This window comes from Rhineura floridana, chromosome 4, assembly GCF_030035675.1.
Source record: "Rhineura floridana isolate rRhiFlo1 chromosome 4, rRhiFlo1.hap2, whole genome shotgun sequence".
NCBI lineage: Eukaryota > Metazoa > Chordata > Lepidosauria > Squamata > Rhineuridae > Rhineura > Rhineura floridana.
The window spans coordinates 32,934,078-32,946,491 of NC_084483.1; positions in this window are offsets into that span (position 1 = coordinate 32,934,078).

Sequence of the window (12,414 nt, forward strand, 5' to 3'; positions counted from 1 at the left end):
GTTGCAGGGTAAACAAGGTAAAATATCCTTCCGCAGCGCAAGCTGTGATATAGAAGCTTTGTGAGCGGTATCTAGCCGCTACTGCTGCTACTACCGCTGCTAGTGATAGTTTCATTGACCTCTAGTTGTTTCCGGTTGGCCCGAGTCCTTTCTGGGATGGTTTAAGGAGGGCTGCTGCTTCTTTTTTGGAGAAGAGTTTAAAACAAAGTGTCTCTGCATTTATGAGTATTTTGGCTTCTTTATGAATCACTTTTTGTATAAGTATAGCAATATTATAAATGAAAACCCTGGTTTGTTTTTTAGTTTAACTTTTTCAGATGAGTTTTCACAGGGCTCAACTTAAGATCAAAGTGTCTTTGATAGTTGTATGATGGGAGGAAGTTCACCAGGTAAACCTTTTGCCCCCAATAGTGGGTCAAGAAGCTGGGGAAAGCCTCACTTGCTCAGTTTCCTCTCTCGTGCTGCCACAGCAGTTTACATTGTGAAATGTGGGAGCTCATCTTGATGGAGTCCCCCACCCAAAAAAGTACTTGCCATTAAGAAAGGCCCTTAGCCATGCCTTCATGGAGAGTTCAGAAATTAAGGCAGCACCCTCTCACACCAAAGTGTAACACAGCACAATACACCATTTATTAGGATCAGCATGACTGCAATTCTGTATACATAGTTACCCCATCAAAGTAATGGAACTCCAGTCTCTTCTTGATTATTTTCCCCATTCTCTGACTTCTTCTATGCTAATCAGTCATAAGCTTGGAGGGCAGGCCTGGTTATCTCCTCATTCACTTGCCACAGCAAGGAGGGTCCATTAATCAATTGGGCAATCCTGACAAAAGCAGTGCTGAAAAGTCCCTGCACTGTGGTTAGGGTTGCCAGGTTCAGGGCCTGTGACTGATCCTGTATCTTTAGGAGAAGAGAACGTCAGCCAAGTGCAGGTGTTCTTGCCAGGCCCAGCCTCCAAGAGGTCTTCTGTATTTTTAAAAGTTGTGCAGGGGGAAGGGAGAATTCCACCTTGTGGTTTTTCCCATTACAGGGTTGCAAGAACACCTGCACTTGGCTGACTTTCTCTTCTCCTAAAGACACAGGATCAGTCTCAGGCCTTGAACCTGGCAACCCTAACTGCGGTCCCCAGCATTTCCCTTCCGCTACATGCAGCTGATAAAGGCTGCCAGGTAAAAAGTCTGGCCACATCATTGTAGAATGACTGTGAAAGCCCTGCTATTTCTAGGAGACATGGTCTTACAAGCACAATCCTAACTGTGTCTACTCAAAAGTAAGTCCTGTGGAATTCAGTGGAGCTTGCTCCCAGGTAAGTGAAGTTACGATTGCAGCTGTAATCTGTTGCTGCTTATTTTTAAGGAGCAACACTTTTCTTTGAAAAAGTAAAGTGGGTATAAGAAGAATTAATTAATAAAAAGAATGGGTCATCACTTTAGTCTAGACCATGGAATGCAATGAATGCCTCTCTTTGTAGATTACAGAAGTTCCATGAATAAAGGGAAGAATTTACTCAACCCCCCTCATGTTGAAAGAATAAATTATAGTGGAAATGGAATGATAAAGACAGAGAAGAACTTTACAGTTCCACTGAGCTTGTTTAGGGTAAGTGGGTGGTAGACTGGCTGTAAACCGAAGCACGCATACTTGGAATGAGTCCAGTTGAAACCAATGGGGCCAACTCTAAACTAAGCATACCCAAGATCATAAACTGGGGGTAGCCAATGTGGAACCATCCAGATGTTGCTAGATTGCAATGCCCCTAATCCCTGATCAATGGCCATGCTGGCTGGGACTGATGGGAGCTGTAGTCCAAAACACCTGGAGAGCACCATGTTGGGTGCTCTTAACAGCAATCTGACTCGGGGACAATAATTTGGTGTCAATTTTTTGGTGTCAATTTTTCTACCATTTATTTTCATTACTTGACTTTGCCTGTTTAGTCTGTGTGAGGGTGTCCTTAAAGAAGGGTCAATTTTTAAAAAAAGAACTCTAGCATATCTGAAGGAGGGAAAATAGTGAATATCAGAAACAATCTTTCTAAAATGATGTATCGTTTGAAGAATAATCTATTGTTGCTTCTTTATGAAAAAAAATGCATCCAGCAAACCAACACAAATCAAAGCTAGATGGGCGGCAAAATGAATTTTTGATTAGTTTTACAAAGTGTGAAAGCAATTTTCTTCCAAGTTGAAAGCCTAGATTGGAATCCCTTTGAAAAGTCTGCAAAACCACATGGTAGATCAAGAATGTTTGAAAATGCCATGGTGAAAAGGTCAATGTACTTGAGCAAATTTGAAAATGTACGTGGCTCAGGGTTCAGTGAGCCTGAATGTGTGTTAATACAATAGTGTTTATTTTCTTGTTTGTTTTATTAGAAAAAATGCTGGATATGGTAACCATCTTCTAAAATGCAGTTAAAATAAATCTCTGAAGAGATAATATGAGATGGTTTGATCACAATAACCTAAAAGACTCCGCCAACCCAAAGTTATTTCTTCAGTTAGATCAGTGGTGGGGAACTTGAGTTCTCCAGACGTGGCTGGAATGCCCAGCTCCCATCAACCTTAGCATAGTCAGATTATGGGAGTTGTAGTCCAGCAATACCTGAAGGGCCACAAGTTCCCCATCCATAATAGCAATATAGCCCTGTTACCAGCTTTATAATAGAAACTGGTTTGGCAACAGGTGTTTGACACACATGAGAACCCCCTTGTCTGCAGTTCATGACACTGATGGGATGCGACAGAAAATAATTACATGCAGTGCAGATGTTCTGCCTCTGAGCCGCAGCCATTCCCCAAACACTCCTTCCACCTGCCAGTTCTCACCTGCAACTGCCTTCCCACCCATGGCTAGGAACCTCCAGAGGAGATGCTGGTGAGCAACCCTATGCAGGGCTTTTGAGGAAACCATGCAGACAGCCACAGCATACTATCTAGCGAGAATTAAAATCTTGTGCACAGCTGAAGAATAAATAAACCCAGAGGGTGCTATTTTATAAAAATGCAAAATTTCCAACAGCATGCTGCATGACATAAACAAAAATGAGATGCACACAAAGCAGTCTGAGGGACTGCGGCTGATGAAATGTGGTGTAAAGTACAAGCCCAGCATTTCAGAACACTCTGCCTTTTGTTCATGTTGCATGGGGACTGCAAGGAAAAGAACGTGATGTACTGAAGTGACAAGGGATTGTTTCTGCCAATTATTTATCCTGCAAAGATAATTTCAGTGGGCAATAATAGTGTCTAAGGCAGCGTTGTTGGGTTCCAGCTCTCGTCAGCCTCAGCCAGGATGGCCAATGGTCAAGGATGATGGGAATTGTAAACCAGCAACATTGGGAAGGCACCACACTAGCTATCCCTGTAGTATCCCATCATCTGACCTTTTTTTTTCTCCAGCTGTCAGGACTTAGCAGCAGTCTAAAACTACCATACTCTGCAATAGATTCCACCTTGATGTAGCCGTAGAGAGCTTGCTCCAGCCAGGTTCGTACTGAGATGGAAAGCCAACATTGGTTGGAATGGGCATTCTCATTACAAATGTATCTCAATTTAAGGATAATACTCATTAAGACGCTTGAAGACTGAAGCCAAAGTCCACAGTCAGATTGCTCTGCCTACATGAGGCAAAGGTCTGTTGGAGGGCAGCATGACCCAGGAATGGGGAACCTGTGGCCCTTCAGATGTTGTTGGACTCCAACTCTCCCCTGCCTCAGCAAACAAGACCAATAATCAATGATGATGGGAGCTAGAGTCTTAACAACATCCAGAAGGCCAAAGGTTCCACACCCTAGGCCTAGCCTAACCATGATGCATTGCTGCCGGACCACCTCTCTGCATGTGCTGCATTGAGGGCAGAGATTTTGCATCAGGATGAGCCCCCACACCCCACAGTCAGCCCCTCTGCCCTGGGCTCCTGTTTTTCTACCTGGGAGAAAGATCATGCTAAAGGCACAAGGAAGGAGCCGGTTGCTGAATGCCTGAGAGAGCTTGCCTTAAAGCAAGTGTTCTGCCCCCAATGTAGCCTTTTGTTTTCTGCACATGGAGCAAGAATGATTATGACCAAAGATTGCTGTCCAAAGCACACTTACTATGAAGTCTCTTTGATATTAATTACTTTTGAGCAGTGATGGCTGGTGCCCCTTGGAACTTGGAGGGCAGAAGACAGGGAGATCAACAGTAGGCGGAGCTGGAGTCAATGACTGGCAGAGCCAACTGACCCTGGTTTTATGCCCATGCTTTCCCCTGCGGAGTTCTACAAGGCCAAGTTGGAGTAGGGAGGAGGAAACTGACAGGCAGTGCCATCAGCTGAGTGTAAGGAAGAACAGGCAGGTTGGCTGAGGGCAGACTGAGGTTGGTGGGATAGTATTCCATTCATCCCAATGGACTAGTCTCCAGTGCTTTTGAGTAAATACAAGATCGGACTGCAAGTGGTTTTTGTTTCTACACTCAAGTCCAATTGATGAGAGTGCATTTTTTAAAAAAAGATGTAAGGGATGCCCTCATGTTTTTATTTTATTTTACTTCAGTATACATTTTATTTTACTCCTACAGAACTTATGAGATTTGATACCTGCTTTGCTTCTGTTTCACCAGCATTTCCTGTTAGTATCATCTTTTTTTATTATCATTTCCAGACGTTATGCTGCAAATGGCCATCAATTCAGTATTCCCTTATAGGCAAAAAGGAATATGAAGGACGATCCATTGGATAAGGTTGTTCTGCTATCCTTCCCAAAGTTTGTCTCACTAAGGCTGCTATCGGATATTCTTGGGAGTAAGTCTCATTGAATGCAGTAGAATTTACTTCTGAGTAGACATGGATAAGATCGCACTATAAGTGTCCCTAAGTTGCTCAAGAGTCAAGAGAAAGAAATCCAGAGCTCCACAAAGGCAGCTGAAATAAAACAAAGCAATATAATAAATATGAAGTGATACATTTTGTTTTGCCAAAGTTTTTATGCTGGAGTAGTGGAAAAGATTAAATAGTAAAACCTACTTTTGCTGTTTAAATTGATATCATACAATTGCTTTATATGCTACAATGCAGTATTTGATCAGGATCCTGTTTGCCTGCTACTCGGCCTCTGTGATTCTATCCAGGGTGAAACTGGGAATTGTAACAAAAATAAAAATGAAGATGATGAAGTTAACACTTGACAATTCAGAGATTCACATATGTATCAGTAATCCTTACAACAACCTTGTAAGGTAAATCACTATTATTATCCCCATTATACATATGGGAGTTGAAGGCCAAGAAATAGTGACTTGCTTAAGACCACTTCATGGGTGAAGTGACACTTGAACCAGGAGTGTCTGCTCATGTTCTCCAATCAGTTTCCACTACACTAGCTTATACAGTGTTGTTGCCATGTTCATATTATTGCATTTTCATTGCATGTCAGTGTTTTGTTGTATGCAGAGTACAGTATTGCTGTGATCCGCCAAGGGAGATCCATACGCAGAAGCTGTTTCCATACAGCAGATCCCCTTTGTGAGAAAAGAAACTGTGTGCATATGGGGGTCCATCTACATATTCAGTGTCACTGGGATGCTCATTCAGACACCTAAGCTACGCATGTTTGCACTTCACAGTATGGATCAAGGAGTCCATACAATTCCATCCCAATTGCAGTACGGATGGGAACTACTTCACCAGCCTTTGCCTCTGAATTTATGTATGATGACTAGAAGTGGACAAGGGCTTTCAAATTCGGGCTGAGTGGAAATGGTTTCCCAAATTATTTTAGGGGAGGGGGTGAAATGAGGAAGGAATATTGACAAATATTGTTGCCCGGAGATGACATTCTCTAAGAGTTTTTATGTCTCAGAAAACTCTCTACTTAGAAACTTTGACTCATTTAATGTTGAATGAAACTCTGTTAGTTCATATTGGCAGATGAAAGAAGCCATGGGCATAGATAGGAAGGACTGAGAGGACGAGGGGCCAAGCCCATTTCTGACTTCAACAATCTTCAACAATATTAAAACTGGATCCAGAAAGAGTTCAAAAGAGAGCGAAAAGTTTTTAAAAGTCAGACAATTCTTTTCTGTGAAAATTTGGCTCAGTCCTACTTGAAATAAAAATGAGCAGGCTGCCATGTGTGACTGGGATACAGCAAATGAATATTGTAACTTTTTTATTTCTGCTTGTTCCAAAACTGACTAGTCTTTTACTGTGTGATTTCGGGCATAACCTACATGACAGTAGAGATATCATGGAGGGAGCCGGGAATTCAATTATCAAAATAATGAGATGTGCCAGATATTAAAATGTTTATTTTCAATGAATATGTCGTAAATACATCCTTTTCAAAAGGAAGAAGCCTTGTAATTAATGCTCTGCTGCCAGAATGATGCAACAGTTAGCTTAATAAAAAAAAAACCCTCTCTGAATAGCTAACTCTGCACTCCAAAGCTTGGCAAACTGTGATCCTGGCTGACTTCCAAAACAAGTAGGTTCCAGAACAGCAAAGATTCCACGAATGACCTGCTGCCAGCCCAAGAATTTTAACTCCAGGAGTTGACAACCACAGTGACCTAGCAGAATATAATGCAGATTAAAATAGTCAGAGAACTGGTCAAGCACATGCTTTGCATACAAAAGTTCCTAGGTTCAGTCTCCAGGTACAGCTGATAGAAACTTCCAGAGAACTGCTGCCAGTCAGTGCTAACAGAAGGCTGAGCCCAAAGCGTGGATTGGTGGGCGAGACACTATTTCCCCCCCCCTCAAATGTTGGGCGATGCAGCAATCGTTAGAGCCGTAGGAAGCTGCCTTATACCGAGTCAGCCCATTGGTCCATCTAGCTGAGCATCGTTTATTGACTGACAGTGGCTCTCCAGAGTTTCAGACAGGAGCCTTTCCCAGCCCTTTGACCTTCTCCACATTTCTGTTCCAGGCAGCCAGTTTTGAGAGGTCCTGAACAAAAGGATAGCACAGTTCACTTTAATACAGTTTACTTTTCTGTGTATACTTAAAAAAAAATTAGGTGTGCCCCTAAACATTTAATATGGGAATGAGACAAACACATATATCATAGCAAGGCACTTGGCAGAGAGGCAGGATTAGCTGCAGATTCCTGCCGAGTGTTCACTTGATGGGAAAACTGGGTTGGTTGGTTTATAATAACATTTATATCCCCCACCCCCGAAGGTGGAGTGCCAAAGTGTTGTGTGGGGATGGGGAAGTCTTGTAAGTTCACATTTAAAGGTGAACCTTCCTAATTCACACTTTCTGAAACAATATGCAAACCAAAAATGGGCATGCTTTGAAATTTGCTCTTCTCTGCATCCTGCAGTGCAGTTCTCTAGCAAGTAAATGTGTACCAAAATGCATATATTAACATAAAGATGACTTGCAAAAAATGTTTATATTAGGGGAAATTAGGTTAAGGAAATAGGGGAAATTGCTTTGCAAAAATGTTTCTATTAGGGCTAAATTGCATAGTAACTTATAAGGGGAAATTTGCACTAAGATGCGGATGAACTTTCAAGAGGATTTTTTTTTTAAATTGCAAATTGATGTGTAAATGTGGAGAACTGAACTTAAGTTTGGAAAAAGGAAAAACTAAGAGAAACAGAAATGGACAGATTCACTTGTTCCCAGGGTTGGGCTGTGCTGTAATTGCTCAGCTGACCTCTCTGCAGCTTGCTTTTGTCTGTAAAGTCTGCTCTGAGGCCCTGGTACATACGGCCCTGGAACATTTAGAACGGGTCTGAGAGGTGAGCTTCATTTGATGCCTCATTTTCCCATCAGTAGTCTTTGGCATTTGGTCTGGTGTCCTACAGCAAAGTTAAATCAAGTTTTTGTGCTATGTTCAGTCATAAGACACTGTGCTAAAGTTTCTGTTTGTCTGCTCTTTGGAAGATTTCTGTGGATAGGTGCAGTAATTTCCTAGTATGTATATTGAATGGGAGATTTCAGGCAAAAACTGGCTAGTTACAACAGTTCTGTTCCAACAGTGTTAAGGTCACAATGGCCTGGAGCTGTGACAAGATATGCCTCTGCAAAGCACAGTGTCAGGCTTCAGGGCAAGGGGTTATCTTCCTTTGCCTTCACCTGAAAACCTCCTCTGCCGACAATAGAAAACTGTGGTTGCAGGTCTCCCATAAGCATACACATCTGAAGAACAAGGCCATCCATCTGACTCCTGAGAATGGTCCCGAGTTGTTTTGCCACTGTCCATGCCCATGCTGCTCTAAAAAAGGTAAAGGTGTCCCCGCACTTGTAGTGCGAGTCGTTTCCGACTCTTAGGGTGACGTCTTGCGACATTTACTAGGCAGGCCGTATATATGGGGTGGGATTGCCAGTTCCTTCCCCGGCCTTTCTTTACCCCCCAGCATATGCCGGGTACTCATTCTACCGACCACGGATGGATGGAAGGCTGAATGGACCTCGACCCCTTTTACCGGAGATTCAACTTCCTCCTTCCGTTGGAATCGAACTCCGGCCGTGAGCAGAGCCTTCGGCTGCATAACTGTAAAAAGGAAATGGAGCCAGACGTGAAGCTTCCAAGGTATCAGCCCTGTTCATAAGACCATAAGAAGAGCCCTGCTGGATCCGACCAAAGTGCCATCTAGTCCAGTGTTCTGTTCTCATGGTGGCAAATCAGATGCCTTGTAGGAAGTTCACAAGCAGGACCTGAGCACAATAGCACTTTCCAACTTGTGTTTCCCAACAACTAGCATTCAGAAATGCTCTGTCTCTGGTGCTGGAGGTAGTACATAGCCATCAAGACTAGCTGCCATGGTTAACGTTATCCGTCATGAATGTGTCTAAGTTGGTGGACATCACTACATCTTGTGGTGGCAAGCTAGTGTGTGAAGAAGTGCTTTCTTTTGTCTGCCCTGAATCTCCAACCCTTCAGCTCTATTCTCCCACCATTCATGGATTTTCCCCTCATGGAATTACCATCATAGGAAAGGGAAAGCACTTTCTAGCTACCCCTTCCCCTGACCCTAGCTCTGTCTTCCACAACTGGAAGAGAAGATCTGAAATGAGGAGCCTCTTCTACCCATTACCCATGAACACTCTCTGCGCAATTTAGAACCCTCATCATGCAGAGTTCTAGATTGCGTGGAGAGCCTATTTGTGTCCCATCTCCTTGCTTCAGACCTTCCTAACTAGTGGGTGGACTTTGGGTGGCGAGGGGGGAGAACAGGAAGAGCCTTTCCCCCACAGTCCCTTCCTATATGCTTTGCCCCTTCCTATGAGTAGCAGGTCAAAGGGACTGTTGTCACTCTTACATTTGTATCCTTTCTTCTAGAGAGCTCATGGGGCATGCTTGAGAGTTATCTCATTTTCTCCTTCTGTGAGGCAAGTTAGGCTTAGAGAGGCTCCTTGTGTACCCATCTAATCTACCCCCTGAACCATAAGAACGTAAGAGCTGGATCAGACCAGATGGCTATCTAGCCTAGTGTCCTGTTTCCCTCATTGTCTAACCAGATGGAAGCTCACAAGCACGAGATGAAGGCAATAGTTCTCTCCCACTGCTGCTTTCCAAAATGAGGTATTCATCTGGGATTCAGCACGTGACCTCTGAACCTGAAGATGGCATTCAGCCACCGTGACTGGTAATCACAGACAGCCTTATCCTTCTTGAACTATTCCGGTGCAGGATAAGAACTTGAATCTGAATGGGAATCATCATGGTATATCCTCAAAGATTCATATGTGGCTTCTGGGGACATGTCTCCAGAACCTCACCTTTTCCTGATGAACTTGATACAACCCTTTGAATAGCAAGAGTTGAGATGTCCAAACGTTAAGGTTACCAGCCACCTTTTATCCTATGACGTTATGGGCAGCCTGTCCTTCACTGCATCAGTGAGGCAAAGCAAGAAAATAAAGCAGTCACTATCTACTCATGTCGTTGTTAATGCATTTTAATTATTAAACAAGGAGGTGAAAAATGGTTCCCTAATGCCCTTGGTTTGATCACCTTTGTTTCCCAACACCAAAATCACGGCTGGTTCCTGTGAGGGGGAGGAGCAAGGCATGGGGAGCAGCAAGCTGCTGGCATGGTAGCAGAGCCAAGCCAACCCTCCCATCGCTGCACCCCCACTGTGATGAGTTCCCCGCATGTCGTCCCGTCCCCTCGCCTTCTCCGCAACTGGCATTGATGCTCGGCACTGGGAAGGCAGGGGAGCAACACTGGCCTGCCCACCCTACCCCAACAGTTACTACTGCATGATGAGAAGGCTGCAAACTGGCAACACAATCCTATAGAGGTTTCCTTATTTCTGAGCAGACATGATTAGCATTGCAGTGTAAGCCATGATTTTTAAAGTCCCATTTATCTCAAAGGAGAGCCAGTGCGGTGTGGTGGTTAGAGTGTTGGACTACAACCTGGAAGACCAGGGTTCAAATCCTCACACAGCCATGAAGCTCCCTGGGTGACCTTGGGCCAGTCGCCGCTTCTCAGCCTCAGAGGAAGGCAATGGTAAACCACCTCTGAATACCACTTACCATGAAAACCCTATTTGTAAGTCAGAATCGACTTGAATGCTGCCCATTTCTATTTTTTATCTCAAAGAGAACTTAGTGCAACTAGTCTGGACTGGATCCAGCTCTTTATATCCACAGAACATCTAAGTCTTAATATGCTATTTCATGTAATTTGTTTATTTATTTTAAAAGAGCATACTTGATATTGCTCATTGCCTTCTCCAAAGGCACCCCTCACCCCCTAATACATTTTTTTTTCAAACTGAAGGCAGGACAAATTGAAGTTGGTCCTGCCTTCAGGGAAAAAATACTCCACGCACAAAATGTTTTCTGCATATTAATGACAGGTCTCCTGCTCTCTGAATTACGCACAGCAATGATGCACAGGTGACAACTCAAGCACAAATTTGCTTTTCTGGTCTTTTGGCAGATACATTGCAATACTCTTATTTGGGGTACCATGAAAAGGTACAATTGCTAGCTTTCTAATTAATTACACAGATGGACCATTCCCCAAGTTCTCTATTCCTCAAATAAATCTCAGTAAGAAAGGGTTGACTATAGTTTGGGGGGTTTTTTGGATCAGCAGGAAGCTTGATTTAGAAGGTAACATTACTTCTTTCCTTCCTTTCGGTTTTATGGCCTCTGCAGCTGATGTTCAAGAGATCATTTACTTCAGATATTCAGGGAATGCTGGAAAGAAAATAAACAATCAGGGACAAAAGAAACCTGACTTGCTTAGCTATTTGAAGAAGCAATATCAGCCCCGCCCCCAGAGATTAAACGCAAAAGGTCGCAAAGAAAAAAAATTAACATTTTAAAAATGCTCCACAGATGTCATGAAAGGTGGCTTTTATGCAACGATCGGACGTAAATATGAAGAAGCGACAACATTAGTGGGGAGGAAACAGGCTGTTTGCTTCAGAGTTTGAACAGCTCTGCCACCACCTACTTCTCAGCTGCTGTTTTATATAATGAATGGGTTTTCATTGCTAACAAAAACATTTGGTACTGTCATCAAAAGGCGAAAGGGAAAAAGTATTTCAAGGTAAGCTAATGCAGTCATTCTAGGCATCCAAACAAGTGATGCAGCCCAGCACAATGAATATTAATGGGAGCTCTGCAATCATCTTCAGTGGGATTTGGGTTAGACTCAATGCTGTTCAGACTTCAGGACATGTAGCACATTACATTTTTAAGTGCACACCTGTAATGTTTTAAGTGTACACATCAGGAGCTAAGATTGGCTGCAGCTCCTTGTTGACTATACACGCTGAAGCAAACAGGGTTTATTTCTGGAATTAGATGCCTGAGAAATGGAAAGCTTAACAGTTTTAGGATTTAAATGTGCCTACTTGCATGAGTACAGGGTTGTAATATGTTTACCATTCACTCCCATTTGATACCACATATGATGGCTAAATATATCTCAGCAGTGAGAAAATTAATAACTAGCAGATATAGATGGTAGCCACCAGGGCTTCTAGACATACCATCCACTTCTAGATTGGACAAGATACTACTTCCCCAATGCATGAAATATAGGAAGAGTGTGCCATTCACTGATAAAATGACGATGCCTAGATGGGCAAGATGAAAAAATATTTAGAACACCATTTGTGCTCTATAAGTGTGAAATAGTAGCAACATTTTCAACTCTTTCAACTCCTTAATTACAACAGGTATAACAAACGGCCTTGCACCAACCTAGGCAGACTGTTGGTCCAGTAGCAGCTGCTGTTGTGGGGAGCTGATGCTCCTTGTTTTAGGCAGAAGTCTTTACCAGACTGAATCCTGCTAGCTAGAAAAGACAAGAGGGTAACAAGAGGCATCGGGAGACTGGTCTTCTATATCTTTACTCATTGTGTGTGTATAACAGTGGGAGGAAGATGTCATGGCCCCATGGAGGACTTCTGGTGGAGTGATCAGAAAAAGGAGGACTGGGACCCTGGGGAGAGGCCC